This window comes from Hyla sarda, chromosome 5, assembly GCF_029499605.1.
Source record: "Hyla sarda isolate aHylSar1 chromosome 5, aHylSar1.hap1, whole genome shotgun sequence".
NCBI classification, from domain to species: Eukaryota; Metazoa; Chordata; class Amphibia; order Anura; family Hylidae; genus Hyla; species Hyla sarda.
In genome coordinates this window covers 145053721-145073638 of record NC_079193.1, presented here as the reverse complement: position 1 = coordinate 145073638, position 19918 = coordinate 145053721, and the positions used below count along the sequence as shown (strand labels likewise).

General features: G+C 43.8%; 1 protein-coding gene across 3 annotated transcripts in view; it reads right to left on the bottom strand.

Annotated features, from left to right (window-relative positions):
- The window catches only part of LOC130273499 (uncharacterized), a 183176-nt gene that overhangs the window by 104597 nt on the left and 58661 nt on the right, over nt 1–19918 (bottom strand). For all 3 annotated transcript variants that reach the window (XR_008844008.1, XR_008844009.1, XM_056520450.1), the window contains exon 2: nt 4900–4960. The gene's annotated coding sequence lies outside the window, so the exon portion shown is untranslated. The remainder of the gene's footprint in view (nt 1–4899; nt 4961–19918) is intronic.

Genomic DNA, 19918 nt, shown 5'->3' with positions numbered 1-19918 from the left:
TTGTTTTAAGGCGATGTCTGTGGTATCTGGAAGTATGGAAAAGGCAACAGTTCCCGCAACACCAGCCAGATCTTCGCAGCTAGATCCTTGCTTGCCAGATCTTCGCCTGCCAGATCGTCACCTGCCAGATCTACCAATCAAGGGAGTGTCCTATCGTTCAGGACTTGGACTGTTCCTAAGATTATAGCAGAGTTACGCCGCCGAGGCATCCCCTTTCCAGCTACCGCTAGAAAAGTCGAGCTTTTCAGACTTTTAAGCTCTCATGAAACCCCGGGTCCCACTGATCAGGCAGACCGAGAGTCAGGATTTTTAGATAAGATTCTTTCAGCACTGGACAAGTTGTCTTCTACTATGCAGGATATGCAGGGTAGACTGGGGGCTTTGGAAGCCCGGGCCAGTCAGGCCTTTCCAGCATCTTCCTTGTCTCCAGAGGCAGCTGCGGTGCCAGGGACCTTGGCTGTTATTGCTGGACCCTCAGGGTCCACCTCTGTCCCTACTCCCGTTATCACCTCGGTTCCTGCAGCCATCTCGACTCCACCAGTGGTCGAGTCCGGGTGTTCTGTGGTCACAACCGTTCCTGGGGGTCCTTCTCCAGGTACGTTTTCTTCCTCTGTAAGTCTCATTCCGGTACACTTCATCCCTGAGGTCATCAGGAAGGACATCGTAGAGGGCAAGTTTGTTAATTTGGCATCCCTCCTGGTGGCCTCACAGGACGTTTTGGACAATAAGATGTTCGCCTGTGGGGAGGTCTCAGTGACGGTCAAGGCCAGAGACCCTAGGCTGAACAGGAAGTTAAATATTCCTGAATTCGTATTAGCTTTTGGTCTCTACAAGGATGTCCTCTGTGCCGCTAATCCGAGCAGAAGAATAGAGTTGGATCAATACTTACATAAGTTAGTGGACCTGGAATATAAGTACGGTGGTACATCATTCTATGATTATCACAGGTCCTTCTCTGCAAAAGCAGCAGCCACCTTGTCCCAATTTCAGCAGGGAACAAATTGGGCAGTGTAGGACACAGAGCTTTTCTGCAGGCACTTTGCCGGGCTCAGGGCTCCCCTGTGTGGTATCTGTCAGTCATCCACACATGGTACAAACTGGTGCCCAAACGCAGTCGCAGGCACATCATCTGTGGAGGGTGGACCAGCACCTAAAGCACAGGCGGGCCCCTCTGTTGACAAGCTAGGTAGACCAGTGCACTACCTTGGTAATGCACAAATTTGTAATAATTTCAATTTTTCGTCCTGCCGATTCAGCCAGTGTAGGCTATTACATATTTGTTGCATCTGCCACAGGGCTCATCCCAAAAGCCAGTGCACGAAAGTTCTCAGATCCTTTTTGCAGGATCATCCGGACCAGGGTTTTGTAGATTTTTTGTACCAGGGTTTCACCAGAGGTTTCTTCACAGGGTTCGTATGCCTGCCACATGACACTTTGAATGTAGAAACCTACAGTCGGCTGACAATAATCCTGAGGTGGTATTGGAATTATTGAACCAGGAGGTTCGTAAAGGCTTTGTCATCGGCCCCTTTCCCAGGGCCCCCTTCAACCAGTGGAGGGTCAGCCCGATCGGTGTAGCATGTGGAAAATTCTCGAATAAATTCAGATTAATATATGACTTGTCCGCACCTCCTTCATCCTTCGTTACAAGCCTCAATTCGTTAATACCATCAGAAGAGGTATCTTTGAAGTATTCATCAGGTGACATGGCAATTCAAAAAATCCTGAACCTCGGTCCTGGTACATGGCTATCCAAAGCTGACATCTCGGACGCCTTCAAATTACTACCTATACGTCCCGATTTGTGGCAGTGGCACGGAATAAAATGGGGGGGTCAATACTTCTTTGCCACTCGTCTTACCTTTGGATCAAAGAGCAGCCCTTGGCTGTTTGACTCTTTTGCATCAGCTTTAGAATGGATTTTGGTTAATCAATGGTCATGTTCCAATGTTCTGCACTATTTAGATGATTTCCTATTGCTTGAAAGTCCCTCTGATGTACCCGGGGATCTGGAGACGCTTCTCCATGTTTTCCGTTGTCTTAATGTCCCCGTGGCCGAGAGGAAGGTGGAAGGCCCTGCCACTTCTATTACTTTCCTAGGGATCACTCTAGACACTGCCTGCATGGAAGCCAGTCTCCCACAGGATAAGCTGGTTCGGATCCGGGCAGTCATTCACAATTTGGCATGCTCCCCGGTGTTTAATAGACAGCAGCTCCAGAGCCTTTTGGGCATGCTAAATTTTGCAATGAGGATCATTCCTCAGGGCAGAGCCTTCATATCCAGATTACTTGCCCTGCTCCCAACAGCCCCCGATGCCAATTCTCCGGTGGTTCTTGACCAGGCTGCTAGAGCAGACTTGGCCATGTCGGACCAATATTTGACGACTTGGAACGGTATCTCCATGTTTATTCCTAGGTCTAACCGGTATTCTACTACAGTTATCACCGATGCCGCAGCATCAGCAGGCTTTGCGGCCATACACAAGACGCATTGGTTTGCCGGGGCATGGCCCCCGGAGTTGCTGGCCTTGCCAGGATTCTCTTCCACGTCAGCCTTCTTCGAAATTGTTCCAATAGTAGCAGCAGCCTTGATGTGGAGCCACTTATGGCAAGGTCAGACTATAGTATTTCACACGGACAACATGGCCATACGTGACATAATTTGCAAGGGAAGGTCCAAGTCCCTACACATAATGGCATTTCTCCGTAGGCTGACACATACTGCCTTAATAAAAAAATTCACATAGAATGTGTCCACATAGAAGGCAAAAAGAACATAGCCACTGATGCGCGGTCTCACTTTAATCCCCAGGTATTCCGCCAAGTGATGCCAGGAGCGGACGAATTGGCTACACCAATACCCCCTTTCAATACTTGGAGGTTGGATTAAGCGGACATTAAGATGGAGCTATAAAATTGATTAATCTGTCCCTAGCAAAAAAAATACAGCTAGGTCATACAAACTGGCTTGGGACATTTTTTCACAATTTCAGCATACTCACCCCTCACCTCAGCTTATGGACATACCCTGCATTTTAGCGTTCGTTTCTTTTTGCCACTATTCATTAAAGCTATCCCACAGCTCCATAAGGTTATATCTCTCGGGCATTCAACACCATCGTTTCCTCAGGTATCCTGACCTTCCTTTCATTTTAAGTGCACATCCGGTTAAAGCGGCGTTGAAGGGTATCCAGAAATCAGAGAAGCCTAAACCACCATCCAGAGCCCCGTTGTCTGCAGCCATGTTTCAGCAATTTAGTCGCTCATTAGACAATCACCCCTTTGGGTTCTCCGCCAGCATAGTATTAAAAGCAGCTATGTACTCAAGTTATTTTGGGTTCCTGAGACCTGGGGAATTTACTAAAACCAGTTATAATTTTCAGGCTCTTCTGATCAAACATCTCATACCTTCAGGGACTGGATATATGCTCTTGTTGGATTGCACCAAAACCCAGCAGAACAAACAGGTTCAGGTAAAATATTTCCCTACTCAGAATCCTTGGTGCCCGGTAACAGTTCTTCATCAGCTGGTTGAATTACTACGTGATAAATCCCCTGACACCCCACTACTCCCTTTCCCTACACAGCCACTCTCCTACAAAGATTTTGTGAGTCATATAAGGATCTTGGCTCGGAATGCGAGCTTAAACTCAATCTCCATTACCGGTCACTCATTCAGAATGGGAGCAACCTCATCAGCCTCTAGACATGGGGTTCCCTCTCATATTATAAAAAGACTGGACTGCTGGAAATCGCCATGTTTCCAGCGATATATACCTGATCCTCAGGTAGAAATGGCTCAAGCTTTCTGTAAACGAGCTGATGTGTAAGTCATATTGTTACGCCGAGCGCTCCGGGTCCCTGCTCCTCCCCGGAGCGCTCGCGGCGTTCTTCTCTGTGCAGCGCCCCGGTCAGACCCGCTGACAGGGAGCGCTGGACTGGTGTCACCGGCGGGGATGTGTATAAAAACCCACTTCCCTTTCCTGTCCTTGCCGGATCTTGTTGCCTTGTGCCCTGTGAAAGTGCTTAGTGTGTTCCCAAGCCTGTGTACCCAGACCTTCTGCTGTTGCCCCTGACTACGACTCTTGCTGCCTGCCCTGACCTTCTGCTACGTCCAGCCTTGCTCTTGCCTTGTCCCTGTGTACCGCTCCTGTCTCAGCTGTCAGCTGGGGTTGAGTCGCTATCGGGTGGAACGACCTGGGGGTTACCTGCCGCTGCAAGTCCATCCCACTCTGCAGCGGGTTTTGGTGAAAACCAGTAGCCCCTTAGACTCCGTTCCCCTGGTACGGCCCACGCCATCACCCCATTGACACAGAGGATCCACCACCAGTGTCCTCGCTGCATACCAGTCCGGATCCTGACACATGTTCTTCATTAAATTTAATACACTAAACGATCTGGTCTTTTGCCCTCTTCTTACCTTAGGTTAACCCTATACGGCTGGCTGGGCACACACCAGGCTTTAGTTATGTGTTATTAGGTACATAGGATATATAAATATTTCAATGTAACACACAATTTACGGAAATAATCTGACCACAAATAGAGATTAGCTGTTAGCAGTTAATCTAAGTTGTGGGAGGAGTTATGGGTACTAGAATGACCCGGGTCCCCGGTGCCTGGGTAGCGTTCGAGTCAGCTCGTTTCTCCCACCCAACCCTCCCCACTTTTTCACTCGATCTCATCAAACTTTCTCATCCTCCTTTGGGTAGCCCTCTTCTTACCTTAGGTTAACCCTATACGGCCGGCTGGGCACACACCAGGCTTTAGTTATGTGTTATTAGGTACATAGGATATATAAACATTTCAATGTAACACACGATTTACGGAAATAATCTGACCACAATACACATTATCAAAATGTTTTCATAGAAATGGTACAACAACTTAATCACTTACCTAGGTCTGTAAATGACAGGTTCAGCAAAACATTGGCAGCAGCAAAGTTCTCTTAATACATCTATACAAAATGAGGTTGACAGTAAGTCTAATTTTGAATTAAGCTGGTTAGGCAGAATTATGTTATATAAAATGTTTATCCTACCCAGAGTATTATATGTTTTTAGGAAGTTAGTGGTACCAATTTCCTAAATATCATACCATGCTACTTTACTTAACAGAAATCTCTTACCTTTATAAGAGAAAACATGATTGTTGGTTTCCATGTTTTTTTTTTTTTATTATGATGCTCAACTACATATTTTACTACGTCATGATTCTTTAACCCCTTAAGGACAATGGACCTTTATTTATGTCCATTGCCCGCTCCCGTTATATGAAGCGCGTTTCATTTCTAGTGGGTCCCGGTTGCTTTCAGCAACCAGGACCCACGGCTAATGTGGGACATCGCCGATTGGACTGATGTCCGGTATTAACCCTTTAGACTCCACAATCAAAGTTGATTGCAGCATCTAAGTGGGCTGTTTGGGACAGCGGCGGTGAAATCGCTGCGTCTGGAACAGCTGAGAGGACGGCAGGAGGGCCCTAACCTGCCCCCCTCACTGTCCGATCTGTCCCTCGATGCTCCAATCAGCCTCAGCAGGCTGGAGCAGTCGAGCAATAATAACACTGATCAATGCTATGCTATGGAATCTAACCCTTTCCCCCTTTTTCCTATTTAACCCCTTAAGGACGCAGGACATAAATGTACGTCCTGGTGCGGTGGTACTTAACGCACCAGGACGTACATTTACGTCCTGTGCATAACCGCGGGCATTGGAGCGATGCCCGTGTCATGCACGGCTGATCCCGGCTGCTGATCGCAGCCAGGGACCCGCCGGCAATGGCCGACGCCCGCGATCCGCCATTAACCCCTCAGGTGCCGGGATCAATACAGATCCCGGCATCTGCGGCAGTGCGTGATTTGAATGAATGATCGGATCGCCTACAGCGCTGCTGCGGGGATCCGATCATTCGCAACGCCGCACGGAGGTCCCCTCACCTTCCTCCTTCCGGCTCCCGGCGTCTCCTGCTCTGGTCTGTGATCGAGCAGACCAGAGCAGAAGATAGCCGATAACACTGATCTGTTCTATGTCCTATACATAGAACAGATCAGTATTAGCAATCATGGTATTGCTATGAATAGTCCCCTATGGGGACTATTCAAGTGTAAAAAAATTTTTTTTTTAAAATGTAAAAGTAAAAGTAAAAAAAATGTGAAAAATCCCCTCCCCCAATAAAAAAGTTAAATGTCCGTTTTTTCCTATTTTACCCCCAAAAAGCGTAAACATTTTTTTTATAGACATATTTGGTATCGCCGCGTGCGTAAATGTCCGAACTATTCAAATAAAATGTTAATGATCCCGTACGGTGAACGGCGTGAAAAAAATAAAAAAGTCCAAAATTCCTACTTTTTTAATACATTTTATTTAAAAAAAAATTATAAAAAATGTATTAAAAGTTTTTTATATGCAAATGTGGTATCAAAAAATAAGTACAGATCATGGCGCAAAAAATGAGCCCCCATACCGCCGCTTATACGGAAAAATAAAAAAGTTAGAGGTCATCAAAATAAAAGGATTATAAACGTACTAATTTGGTTAAAAAGTTTGTGATTTTTTTTAAGCGCAACAATAATATAAAAGTATGTAATAATGGGTATCATTTTAATAGTATTGATCAGAATAAATAACACACGTCATTTTTACCATAAATTGTACGCCGTGAAAACAAAACCTTCCAAAATTAGCAAAATTGCGTTTTTCGTTTTAATTTCCCCACAAAAATAGTGTTTTTTGGTTGCGCCATACATTTTGTGATATAATGAGTGATGTCATTACAAAGGACAACTGGTTGCGCAAAAAACAAGCCCTCATATAGTCTGTGGATGAAAATATAAAAGAGTTATGATTTTTAGAAGGCGAGGAGGAAAAAATGAAAACGTAAAAATTAAATTGTCTGAGTCCTTAAGGCCAAAATGGGCTGAGTCCTTAAGGGGTGTAAGGATTCCTCCTTGGGGATTAGCTCTGGGATCGTCCTTGACCACGCCACAGGATGCGTTTCTTCTCAATAAACCAGCAAACAAACGCTTATAATGCAAATCTGGCACCTTGCCAGTTTTATTACACAGGTTGCAGGGAAAGAAATAAACAAAAAGCAGGAACAAACAAAATCCTAGACCGTCTGGTCACTGACTACACAGATCAGCTTGTCCTGACTAACAACCGCTGAGCTACCCTCAGCCGGTTAAACATATGTCCCCTGCAACCTTCTACTCACACTTCATGTCACTCTCTTTGAGCCACTCAGCTCGGGCTGTGTACTCCTCAGCAGCCTCTGTCTCTTCCCTACAGCCCACATGCTGTCTCCTAGGAAGAGCCCCAACTATTCTGTTCCTTTTAAACACACACTTTCCCTTCCTGATACCTCATTAATCAGGCCACAGGTGGAGCATTCTGCAGAGATAGCAAGGGAAATACACCCTTTCCTTGCCACACTGCCACAGGGGTTAAAAAAAAAAAAAAAACATAGCAATAATTAAACCACACAGTCAATGGCATAAACGTAAAAGAATTCCAAAGTCCAAAATTGTGTTTTTTGGTCACTTTGTATACCCAAAAATTTTTTATAAAAAGCGATCAAAAAGTCCCATCAATACAAAAATTTTAGATCACGGTGAAAACTTCAGATCACGGCACAAAAAATTAGACCTCATACAGCCCCATATACAGAAAAATAATAAATTTTTAAACATGCTAATTTTCGTACAAACACCATTATAATTTGCTTTTTTTTTTATCACTTAAGAAAGCAGGGCGTACAGGTATGCCCCCGTTCCTCAGTCCTTACGGGGTTTGAACCGTTCTCACGAGCGCAGAACGGGTTAAACCCTGTGAGTCCTGGTTGCTACGGGCAGCCAGGACCCATGGCTAATGCCAAGCACCACCGATCAGGCCGATGCCTGGCATTGATCGCGGCGTCTAAAGTGAAACTAAAACTATCCCTGCAGCTCAGAAGAACTGATCAGGACTATCGCGACAGAATCGCGATGTCCCGATCAGCTTACTGGACGATGGGAGGGTCCTCACCTGCTTTCTCGACGTCCGATCGGCGATCTACTGCTCCATGTCTGCTCAGCAGGCTAGATTACATGGTTGCAAGAGATTGCATGGTATAGCCCCCTAAGGGGGCTAAAAAAAAAGTGGTAAACAAAATATAAGAGAATAAATGTGAATAAGCCCCCTCTAATAAAAGTTTGAATCACCCCATTTTTCCTTTTTTAAATAAAATAATGTAATAAAGAAAAAATAATCATATGTGGTACCGCCGCATGCATAAATGTCCGAACTATTAAAACATAAGGTTAGCTAAACCGCACGATGGCGTACACTTAAAAAAATACCAAAGTCCAAAATTGTGCATTTTTGGTCACTTCACATACCATAAAAATATTAATAAAAAGCGATCAAAAAGTCCCATGAAAACAAAAATGGTACCGATAAAAACTACAGACCACGGCACAAAAAATTAGATCTCATATAGCCCCATATGCTGATTTTTTTTATAGTGGTCAGAAAAAATAAAAATTTGGGTGCATATTAAGCAAAAGAAACCTGGAGATGGCACTGATGGTTCCAATCGCGTTTCAATATCAGATACTGATCTGATGAAGGGGAAGGCTCATCCGAATCATGTAATCCTCCTGTTTTATTGTTTTTTATGTACTATTTCATAAACCTCCCAGTGTTTTGTACTAAATACATCTCTGGCTACGGTTTGTTACTTCCACCATTGGAACCAGCAGCGCCATCTCCAGCTTTCGTTTGCCTAAAGGGGTTGTGCGCTGCCCTGCCTTTCGGAGCTCCACTCACAGTGTCCGGAAGTTCATTACTCCGAACGCTGTGTGCGGGCTTCCGTGTTCGCGGCTGCCGGGCGTGACATCACGCCTGGCCCCTCGTGACGTCTTGCCCGCCCCCTCATGACGTCTCGCTCGCCCCCGGCGGCCGCGAACATGGAAGCTCGCACACAGCTTCGGAGTAATGAACTTTCGAATGCTGTGAGCGAGCTCCGAAAGGCAGGGCAGCGCACAACCCCTTTAACTAGCACAAGTCTATTCCCAGGAAATGGTCTTACCTCTCCTGCAACCTGAGGCTCAGCATCGATTCTAGCTTCTTTTGTAACCCCAATTGCTGGTCGATACGCAAGTTTTTACTTGCTGCAATGTGAGCAGCAGCTACTTAGGGGTCGAACAGGCCCCGCCACTTCTCTATCTTTCACTATCCTTATGGTATCACACGAGGCGCCCCCTCTGGTCTCTTTGTTTTTTTCCTTAATTTCCTTTTTTTCCATAATTTTGGTACATGTAGTTATAATTTTTTTTAAGTAGTAAAATAAATAAAACCTACATAAATCGGGTATCCCTGTAACTGTATGGACCTACAAAATTAAGATAAGGTGTAATTTTTACCGAAAAGTGCACTGCGTAGAAACGGAAGCTCTAAAAATTGAGGGTTTTTTTTCATTTCACCCCACAAATTTTTTTTGTTTCGCCCCAGATTAGGCTACTTTCACACTATGGTTCATAAATTCATTATAAAACATCCGTTATATTCAATTCTATACTGATTTAACGGACGTTATATAACGGATGAATAAACGATTATAACTGATGAATAGATTTCTAACACCCGTTAATTAAACGGATAAATGTTTATCCGTTATTATCCGTTAATACCTTATTATTAACGTCCGTTATATTCACCTTTGTTTGACCTCTCCCTAACTGCACACCTTGCAACAGTTGAAGCTCCTCCTCCTACCTGAAGGGGAGGGTATAAAAGGATGCCACTATCGGGGGGGGGTGGGGTGCAGGAGGGTGCACTACTCTGCCTACTCTGCCTCCTGGAGGGGGGGTGCATGAGGGTGCACTACTCTGCCTCCTGGAGGGGGGGTGCAGGAGGGTGCACTACGCTGCCTCCTGGAGGGGGGGTGCAGGAGGGTGCACTACTCTGCTTCATGGAGGGGGGGGGTGCAGGAGAGTGCACTGCTCTTGTTCTTGGGCGCTGTTGAAGTGCTATCAGGGGTGCTATCAGGCGGATGGCGGCGGATGAATACGGATACCCAGAACAGACTCCTACTGCTGCATCCTGCTGTCTGACCAGGAAGTAGAGGGGGTGTGACAGGGGGTGTGAGCACTACTCAACTATCCCATGTGACTTCAGGAGTGTGAAGCCTCTACTGAGCATGCTCAGTAGCACTAACGGACGTTAAATTAACGGACAATAACTGGTGTATTTTGTAACGTCCGTTACGCCATAGGCTTCAATGTTAATAATTAACAGATTTTAAATGATCCGTTAATTATAAACGGAAAAAAAAATACTGCATGTCCGTTCTATACTTCCGTTATAACTAACGGACGTTAGTTTAACGGAACAAAAAAGGTACAAACGGAAGATTAAAAAATCCCATAGACTTTAATGGGATTTATTAACGGAAGTTTAAGGATCCGTTATAAAAGACTTTATAACGGAATTTCATAAAGGATCTTTAAACGGAAGAACTTTATAGTGTGAAAGCAGCCTTACATTATAAAAAGTAATGTCCTTACAAAGAACAATTGGTGACGCAAAAAAAAAAAAAAAAAAGCCCTTACATGGGTCTGTAGGTGTAAAATTGAACATGTTATGATTTTTTAGAAGATGAGGAGAAAAAAAAGAAAGTACAAAAACGAAGATTGTTTTGAGTCCTTAAAGTGAAAAGGGGCTGAGTCCTTAAGGGGTTAAAAAGTAAAACAAAATAAAACCTATATAAGTTGGGTATCATTTTAACCCCTTAACGACGCAGGATGTAAATTTACGTCCTGGTGAGGTGGTACTTAAAGGGTACCTCTCATCAAATAAACTTTTGATATATTTTAGATTAATGAATGTTGAATAACTTTCCAATAGCATGTTAATGAAAAATATGCTTCTTTCTATTGTATTTTTCCCGATCAGTCCTGTCAGCAAGCATTTCTGACTCATGCTGGAGTCCTAAACACTCAGAGCTGCCAGCCTGCTTTGTTCACAGCTCTGGGTGTTCTCCTTTGTGAACAAAGCAGACTGGCAGCTCGTAGTGTTTAGGACTCCAGCATGAGTCTGAAATGCTTGCTGACAGGACTGGTAGGGAGACCCCTAGTGGTCATTTCTTCAAAGTGGAAAATTAAATAGAAAGAAGCATATTTTTTTAATAACATTGCAATTGTAAAGTTATTCTGCATACACGAATCTATAATATATCAAAAGTTTTTTTGATGAGAGGTACCCTTTAACGCACCAGGACGTACATTTACGTTCTATACATAACCGCGAGCATCGTGGCGATGCCCGGATCATGCGCGGCAGGTCCCGGCTGCTGATAGCAGCCAGGGACCCGCCGTTAATGGCCGACATCCGCGATCACGTGGATGTCCGCCATTAACCCCTCAGATGCCGTGATCAATACAGATCACAGCATCTGCAGCATTGCAGTCAAGAAAATGGATGATCGGATCGCCCGCAGCGCTGCTGCGATGATCCGATCACCCAGAATGGCAACTGCCTCCGCTGCCTTCCACGGGTCTTCTGCTCTGGTCTGCGATCGAGCAGACCAGAGCAGAAGATGACCGATAACAATGATCAGTGCTATGCCCTATGCATAGCACTGAACAGTATTAGCAATATTAGCAATAGCAGTATTAGTATTAGCAATGATTGCTATAAATAGTCCCCTATGGGGACTATTAGGGTGTAAAAATAAAAGTTAAAAAAAAAAGTTTAAAAAAATTAGAAAAACCCACCCCCAAAAGTACAACACAGCAATGGGTATATTTATCAATGTGCTTTATAGTGCAATTGCATTGGAAAGATTATTTTTAGGCTTAATGCATTATTTATAAAGTTTCACAGCCACTTTTTCTGACACCATGTTTAATAAAAGAAACCCACATTTTTTTTTAAAGGGGTACTCTGCTGCCCCAGCATTCGTAGCATTTTGTTCCCAACGCTTGAAACGGGTAGAAGGGGGAGTCGTGACGTCACAGCCATGCCCCCTCCCATAGACTTTCATTGAAGGGGCATGTTTTGACGTCACAAAGGGCGTGGCAGTGACGTCACAACCCCGCCACCCGAACCCAGCATTCTAAATGAACGCTGGGTGCTGCACAGGGATCACGGGGGTGGGAGGTTTGGGGGATTAGCAGAGGCTTATTTCTTCACTCCCTATTGAAAATACTTGTGCAGTTAGCTGGGCAGGAAGGAATAGCCGTCTGCTTTGCAATACATTAAATAGTACAAAGTACAACTTGTCCTGCAAAAATTATTTCTAACCAGTAAAACAACAAAACTCAGGAAAAGGATAAGTGAACAGTTGCAACTCTGACATACTGGCTATTTAACCTCCTAGGTGCTACAGTTTATAGCGACCAAAGAGCAATGCAACCATGAAGTGGGTCTGGGTTGCCATGGCAGCCTCGGGCCTAACAAAGGCCCCCATGACATGTATGTTAGGCAGGCAAAAATACATAAGTAATTCAGTATATTATGTAAATGATCAAAGAATCACATATTCCATTCCTTTAGAGGGACTAATAAATATTGTTAAAAAAAATTATCTGGTAAAACTTTAAAAAAAATAGGTTTGCCATTTTACAAATAAAAAAAGCTTCATTATTAAAAAACAAAAACAAAACTAACAATTATTTCTACACAGAAAGGACCTGTACTATAAAACTACAACCATTTTTTTTATTTTTTTTATCACACACACTGAACTCCTTAAAGGGGTACTCCGCCCCTAGACATCTTATCCTTTATCCAAAGGATAGGGGATAAGATGTCAGATTGCCGCGGTCCCGCTGCTGGGGAGCCCTGGGATCCCCGCTGCGGTACCCCGCTCTCATTACAGCACAGAGCGAGTTCGCTCTGCACGTAATGACGGGCAGTACAGGGGCCGGAGCATCGTTACGTCACGGCTCCGCCCCTCGTGACGTCACGGCCTGCCTTTCAATACAAGTCTATGGGAGGGGGACGCCCTGCGGTCGAACTACAATGCTCAGAATAGGAGGAGCGCCATTGAGCTTTTGAAAAGTGAATTTGTTTGGAATGGTAGTCAGGGGCCATGTGCGTTTACAAAGCCCCCCGTGGTGCCAGAACAATGGACCCCCCGAACGTGACCCCATTTTGGAAACTTAACCCCTCACAGATTTTAATAAGGGGTGCAGTGAGTATTTACACCTCACTAACATTTGACAGATCATTGGAACAGTGGGCTGAGCAAATGAAAAATTAAATTTTTCATTTTCACGGACCACTGTTCCAAAAATCTGCCAGACACCTGTGGGGCGTAAATGCTCACCCCTTATTACATTACGTGAGGGGTGTAGTTTCCAAAATGGGGTCACATGTTGGGGGGTCCATTGTTCTGGCACTATGGGGGCTTTGTAAACACACGTGGCTTTCAATTCCGGACACATTTTCTCTTCAAAATCCCAATGGCGCTCCCTCTCTTCTGAGCATTGTAGTTCACCCGCCGAGCACTTTACATCCACATTTGGGGTATTTTCTTACTCAGAAGAAATGGGGTTACAAATTTTTGTGAAAATGAAAAATTTAGAGTAACCTGCATTTTAGTGGAAAACATTTTTTTTTCCATTTTCCCATCCAACTTTAATGAAAATTTGTCAAACACCTGCGGGGTGTTAAAGGGGTACTCCGGTGGAAACCTTTTTTCTTTTAAATCAACTGGTGCCAGAAAGTTAAACATATTTGTGATTTACTTCTATTAAAAAATCTTAATCCTTCCAGTACTTATTAGCTGCGGAATGCTACAGAGGAAATTCCTTTCTTTTTGGAACACTGATGACATCACGAGCACAGTGCTCTCTGCTGACATTTCTGTCCATTTTAGCAACCGTGCATAGCAGATGTATGCTAAGGGCAGCATGGTGGCTTAGTGGTTAGCACTGCTGCCTTGCAGTGCTGGGGCCTTGGGTTCAACTCCCTTATTATAATAACATCAGCAGAGAGCACTGTGTTCGTGATGTCATCAGAGAGCATTCCAAAAAGAAAATAATTTCCTCTGTAGTATTCAGCAGCTAATAAGTTCTGGAAGGATTAAGATTTTTTAATAGAAGTAATTTACAAATCTTTTTAACTTTCCGGAGCCAGTTGATTTAAAAGAAAAAAGGTTTTCACCGGAGTACCCCTTTAAGGCTCACTATACCCCTTGTTACATTCCGTGAGGGGTGTAGTTTCCAAAATGGGGTCACATGTCAGTATTTATATTTTTTTGTTGATGTCAGAACCGCTGTAAAATTAGCCACCCTTGTGCAAATCCCCAATTTAGGCTTCAAATGTACATAGTGCGCTCTCACTCTTGAGCCTTGTTATGCGCCCGCAGATCATTTTACGCCCACATCTGGGGTATTTCCGTACTCAGGAGAAATTGTGTTACAAAATTTGGGGGTCTTTTTTCCTTTTACCTCTTGTGAAAATAAAAAGTAAAAGGGCAACACCAGCATGTTAGTGTAAATTTTTTTTTTTTTTTTTACACTAACAGGCTGGTGTAGACCCCAACTTTTCCTTTTCATAAGGGGTAAAAGGAGAAAAAGCCCCCCAAAATTTGTAGTGTAATTCCTCCCTAGTATGGAGATACCCCATATGTGGCCCTAAACTGTTTCCTTGAAATACGACAGGGCTCCGAAGTGAGAGAGTGCCATGCGCATTTGAGGACTAAATTAGGGATTGCATAGGGGTGGACATAGGGGTATTCTACGCCAGTGATTCCCAAACAGGGTGCCTCCAGCTGTTGCTAAACTCCCAGCATGCCTGAACAGTCAGAGGCTGTCCAGAAATGCTAGGAGTTGTTGTTTTGCAACAGCTGGAGGCTCCGTTTTGGAAACACTGCCATACAATAAGTTTTTAATTTTTATTTGGGGGGACAGTGTAAGGGGTGTATATGTAGTGTTTTACCCTTTATTATGTGTTAATGTAGTGTAGTGTAGCGTTTTTAGGGTACGTTCACACTGGCGGAGGTTTACAGTGAGCTCCCTGCTAGGAGTTTGCGCTGCGGCGAAAAATTTGCCGCAACTCATACTTGAGTCAGAAAACTTACTGTAAGCCTGCCCGTGTGAATGTACCCTGTACGTTCACATTGGGGGGGATAACCTCCAGCTGTTTCAAAACTACAACTCCCAGCATGTACTGACATACCATGCAGGCTGGGAGTTGTACTTTTGCAACAGCTGGAGGCACACTGGTTGGAAAACCTTCAGTTAGGTTCTGTTATCTAACTCAATATTTTCAAACCAGTGTGCCTCCAGCTGTTGCAAAACTACAACTCCCAGCATGCACTGATCACCGAAGGGCATGCTGGGAGATGTAGTTATGCAACAGCTGGAGGGATCGCAACTACAACTCCCAGCATGCTGGGATTTGCAGTTTTGCAACATCTGGAGAGCTACAGTATAGAGACCACTGCAAACTGTGGCCCTCCAGATGCTGCAAAACTACAAATCCCAGCTTGCCCAGACAGCAAACAGTTGTGTGGGCATGCTAGGAGTTGTAGTTTTGCAAGATCTGGAGGGCTATAGTTCAGAGACTACCATATAGTGGTCTCAAACTGTAGCCCTCCAGCTGTTGCAAAACTACAACTACCAGCATGCCCAAACAGCTGTCTGGGCATGCTGGGAGTTGTAGTTTTGCAACATCTGGAGTCCTACAGTATAGAGACCACTATATAGTGGTCTAGGACTGCAGCCCTCCAGATGTTGCTAGGCAACTTACCGGCTTCCGTCGGATCCAGGGAGCCTGCTGCACGACATCGCCGCCCGTCGATCTCCAACGCCGATCGTCACCCGCAGCCTCCGCAGATCGGTAAGTGGACTCCAGCACCGGTCCTCAGTCTTTTCCCCATCCTGCCCCGCCTATTGTCGGTGGGCAGGACGGGGAAAACGAAAGTTAACCACCCCGCCCCCGATCTGCTATTGGTGGTCGCGTCTAGACCACCAATAGCAGGGATAGGAGGGGTGGCACCCCTGCCACCTCACTCCAATCTCTTCAGGGGGATTGTAAGTGTCTTAGACACCCGCGATCCCCCTTATATTCTGGGTCACCATAGACCCGTAATGACCCAGTATCGCGCAAATCGCAAGTGAGAATTCACTTGCGATTTGCACCGATCGCCGACATGGGGGGGTTTGATGACCCCCCTGGACATTAGCGTGGGGTGCCTGCTGATAGATATCAGCAGTCACCCCGGTCCGGTCCCTGCCCGGCACGCGTCGGGGACCAAAATTCCCACGGACGTATGAGTACGTGCCTGGTCCTTAAGTACCAGGGTGCAGGGACGTACTCATATGTGCCTGGTCCTTAATAGGTTAAAGGGGTACTCCCGTGAAAATCTTTTTTTATTTTATTTTTTTTAAATCAACTGGTGCCAGAAAGTTAAAATAAATTTGTAAATTACTTCTATTAAAAAATCTTAATCCTTCCAGTACTTTTCAGGGGCTGTATACTACAGAGAAAATGCTATTCTTTCTGGATTTCTCTTCTGTCACGACCACAGTGCTCTCTGCTGAACTCTGCTGTCCATTTTAGGAACTGTCCAGAGCAGGAGAAAATCCCTATAGCAAACATATGCTGCTCTGGACAGTTCCTAAAATGGACAGCAGAGGTCAGCAGAGAGCCGGGATTGTTTTTTTTTTTTTTTTACATTTTAGACACCGCAATCAACTATGATCACATAAAGCATTACCACGATTGACGATAGCACCATGGCTATCAGCCGCGGGACCATCCCGCTATGATACGGGCTCAGCTCCTGAGTGCATTTCATAGAAGGAGAGCAGGCGCAGGGCGTACATGTAAGCCCTGCGTCTTTGAGGGGTTAAAAGCAGTCATATTTGCTGTGCAGATAACAGTGAACATAAAGGGGAAGCTATTTAGACCCCTGCTCCAATTGAATAAATAAACTACTTCTACTTTTATTTATACATTTGATTTTGTCTACTCTATTGAAACTACATGCCATGTATACGCTCTGTCAATAACAATGTTATATGTGACTTTTGTTACGGTTTTTGTTTTCTCCTCCTCTCCTTTTAAAATCCCTAACTATTTTTTCACCTACAGACCTATATGACGGCTTGTTTTTTTGTGAGATCAACTGTATTTTTTGTGCCGTAATCTGTTTTCAGCTGTACCATTTTTGCTTTGAACATTTTGCTTTTTGATCGCTTTATATATTTTTTTTTCTGATGTATGATGTGATTAAAAATCTGTATATTTGGTGTTTGATATTTTTTACGCCATTTACTGTGCGGGAGCATAAACATTATATTTAAATAGTTTGGACATTTACGCACACGGCGATACCAAATATGTTAACTTTTTTCTTTTTCTTTGTAAAAAATAGTAAAATAAGGGTAATTATTATTATTTATTTTTTTTATTAGGGAGGGGGTTTTATATTATTTTAGAAACTTTTTAAAACATTTTCCTATGTCATTTTAGCCACTTTAGATGGCGCGGTCAGTATTGATCACGGCATCTAAAGGGTTAATGGCCGGCAGCGGCAGGATTGCCACTTCCTGTCATTAACAGTGAGTGTCTGGCTACTGATAGTAGACAACACTTATTATTCTGAAGCGAGTACAGCTCCTGCGCTCGCTTCAAAGCCACTTAAAAACTTAGGGCTTACAGGTATGCCCTTAGTTGTTAAGTACCAGGACGCAAGGGCATACCTGTATGCCCTTCGTCCTTAACAGGTTAAAATTATAACATTACAATAAGAATTATCTTAAGGGTTCGTTCACATGTACAGGATCCTGTGCAGATTTGATGCACAGGATTTGTAACTGCAGATTAGAAGCTGTGCTCAGTCATTTAGTTTACATTGAAATCTGCAGCAGAAAATCCTGTGCATCAAATCTACATATCAAATCTGCGTACGTGTGAACGTACCCTAAAAGAAAAATTTCCCATTGGTATATTCTAGGTGAAGATGAGTGAACAAAGGTGACATCTAGTGGCCATAAGAGAAAACTACATGCAAAATGTATTCCCATTTACCCATTTATTTAATTAGATACAAAAGTTCTAATCTGCATATAACTGAACACATATGCTTGTTATCAAAGAACACAGAAGCTTAACTAACTTGAGGGGGCAGGAGGTTTATTACATTTTCATGTATAAGGATCACAGCCACATAAAAAAACAAGTAGAATTCAAGTATATTTAAGTTTCTCACATAGAAGTTTTGTTTCATAAATTCCCCCATTAATGTTTCATTTTAAGTAGTGGCAATTCTTAAATGAAAAATTTTTTTTTTTCAGCCTAGAAAAACAATTCAATATATTTTTAAATTTGAATCATAAATAGTATACCTTTCCCATTATCGTTTTTTTTTATATATGATCTTGGGCACAGCTTGATAGTGTGTGATCAGTCTCTTTGGTTATTTGTCTCGCTCTGTCGGAGACCACTTTTTATCCACATTGCAGACATAAGTTGCCAAGTCTTGGAAACTGCCACTCATATATTATTTTTAGCCTTCATGAGTCATACTTATATAATTATGGTTATACTATTAAAAAACACACAAACATACACAAATTCTCATTTCCAAAAATGTACAAAACTTTCATAAGCCAAAATACAGAGATTATCATTTACAACAGAATATTTTTTTTGTCTTGTGAATACCTCTTAAATATAACTAAATTTAAAGGAGTACTGCAGCTGGGCCCCCCACCGCGATCGCCTGTACAGGGCCCCGGCTCGGCCGTGGCTTTTCCTGTGCAGGAGGCGTGTTGGCCACAGTATGACACCGTGACCGACACGCCCCCACCATGTATCTCTATGGGAGAGGTACAGATGCAGCATTCATGCATCCCCGCCTCTCCCATAGAGCTGAATGGAAGGGGCATGTCTCTCGATCTCAGTGAGGTCAACGACAAGAGCACTAGCCACGCAGAGCCGGGTCCTGGTATGGGAGATCGCGGGGGGGTCCCAGCAGTCAGACCTCCTTTGATCAAACACTTATCTCCTATCCTGCAGATGGGGGATAAGTTGTACAACGCTGCAGTACTCCGTTAATGGTGGCTATGTGACCACTGAAATCGCTTGTGTTAAGTGGAAGCTAGGTCCAATGATATACCATTGAATGGAGCAGTAGGGTGCATGCTCAGGCTCTGCCACATTGTTTATAAGGCCCCACCATTTTGAAGGCCCCTTGAGAAAGGAGAACCGAAACGGTGTAGAGGGAGTGGAGGACATATACGTATGGGTAAGCACAGAAGCACTTTGTGATTTTTCAATAAAGTGTTGTTTATTTTAATTAAGTCATTCCCTTTTGTTCTCAGACATGATCTAGATATACACCATAGAGTCACTATGCCAAGAATTTATGTAAGGTGTTATTTTAGATTCTTTTGTGCCATAATTCTTGTTTATGGCTTGCATACATAGTTAAAAATTAGTTAGCAGTGCTTAGGTTTACAAATTGTATACAGACACCCAGTGGCAAACATTAGGAAAAAGGGGGCCCCCATAACAAGTATTGAAATGGGCTTCCTATTATGGAGTCTCATTTAGCCAGGCCCACGTGGATAACTGAAGAAAGAGTTCTGAACAGTTTCTTAGTAACAGTAAAATGAATAGGACCAAACCAGTGCCTCATAGCAAAAGCATGAACTGCCACTATGGTATGTATGCCTTTGCAGACACCTCTTGCGTGCATTCTCAAGAGTGTAGTACACAAGAAAACCCACAATTCTGCCCCCAATTCTGCTGTAATTGTAAAGTGTCAAAGGTTACATAAACAATCTAGACTCAAAATCTCAGGAAATACTAACATCTGCTGGTCAAAGAAGGTACTATGTCTTTCATATCAGGTTGAAGTAAACAGAAAGTTATACAGAGGGGTGGCCACAAGGTAAGTTCTGGTAACCTGTCCT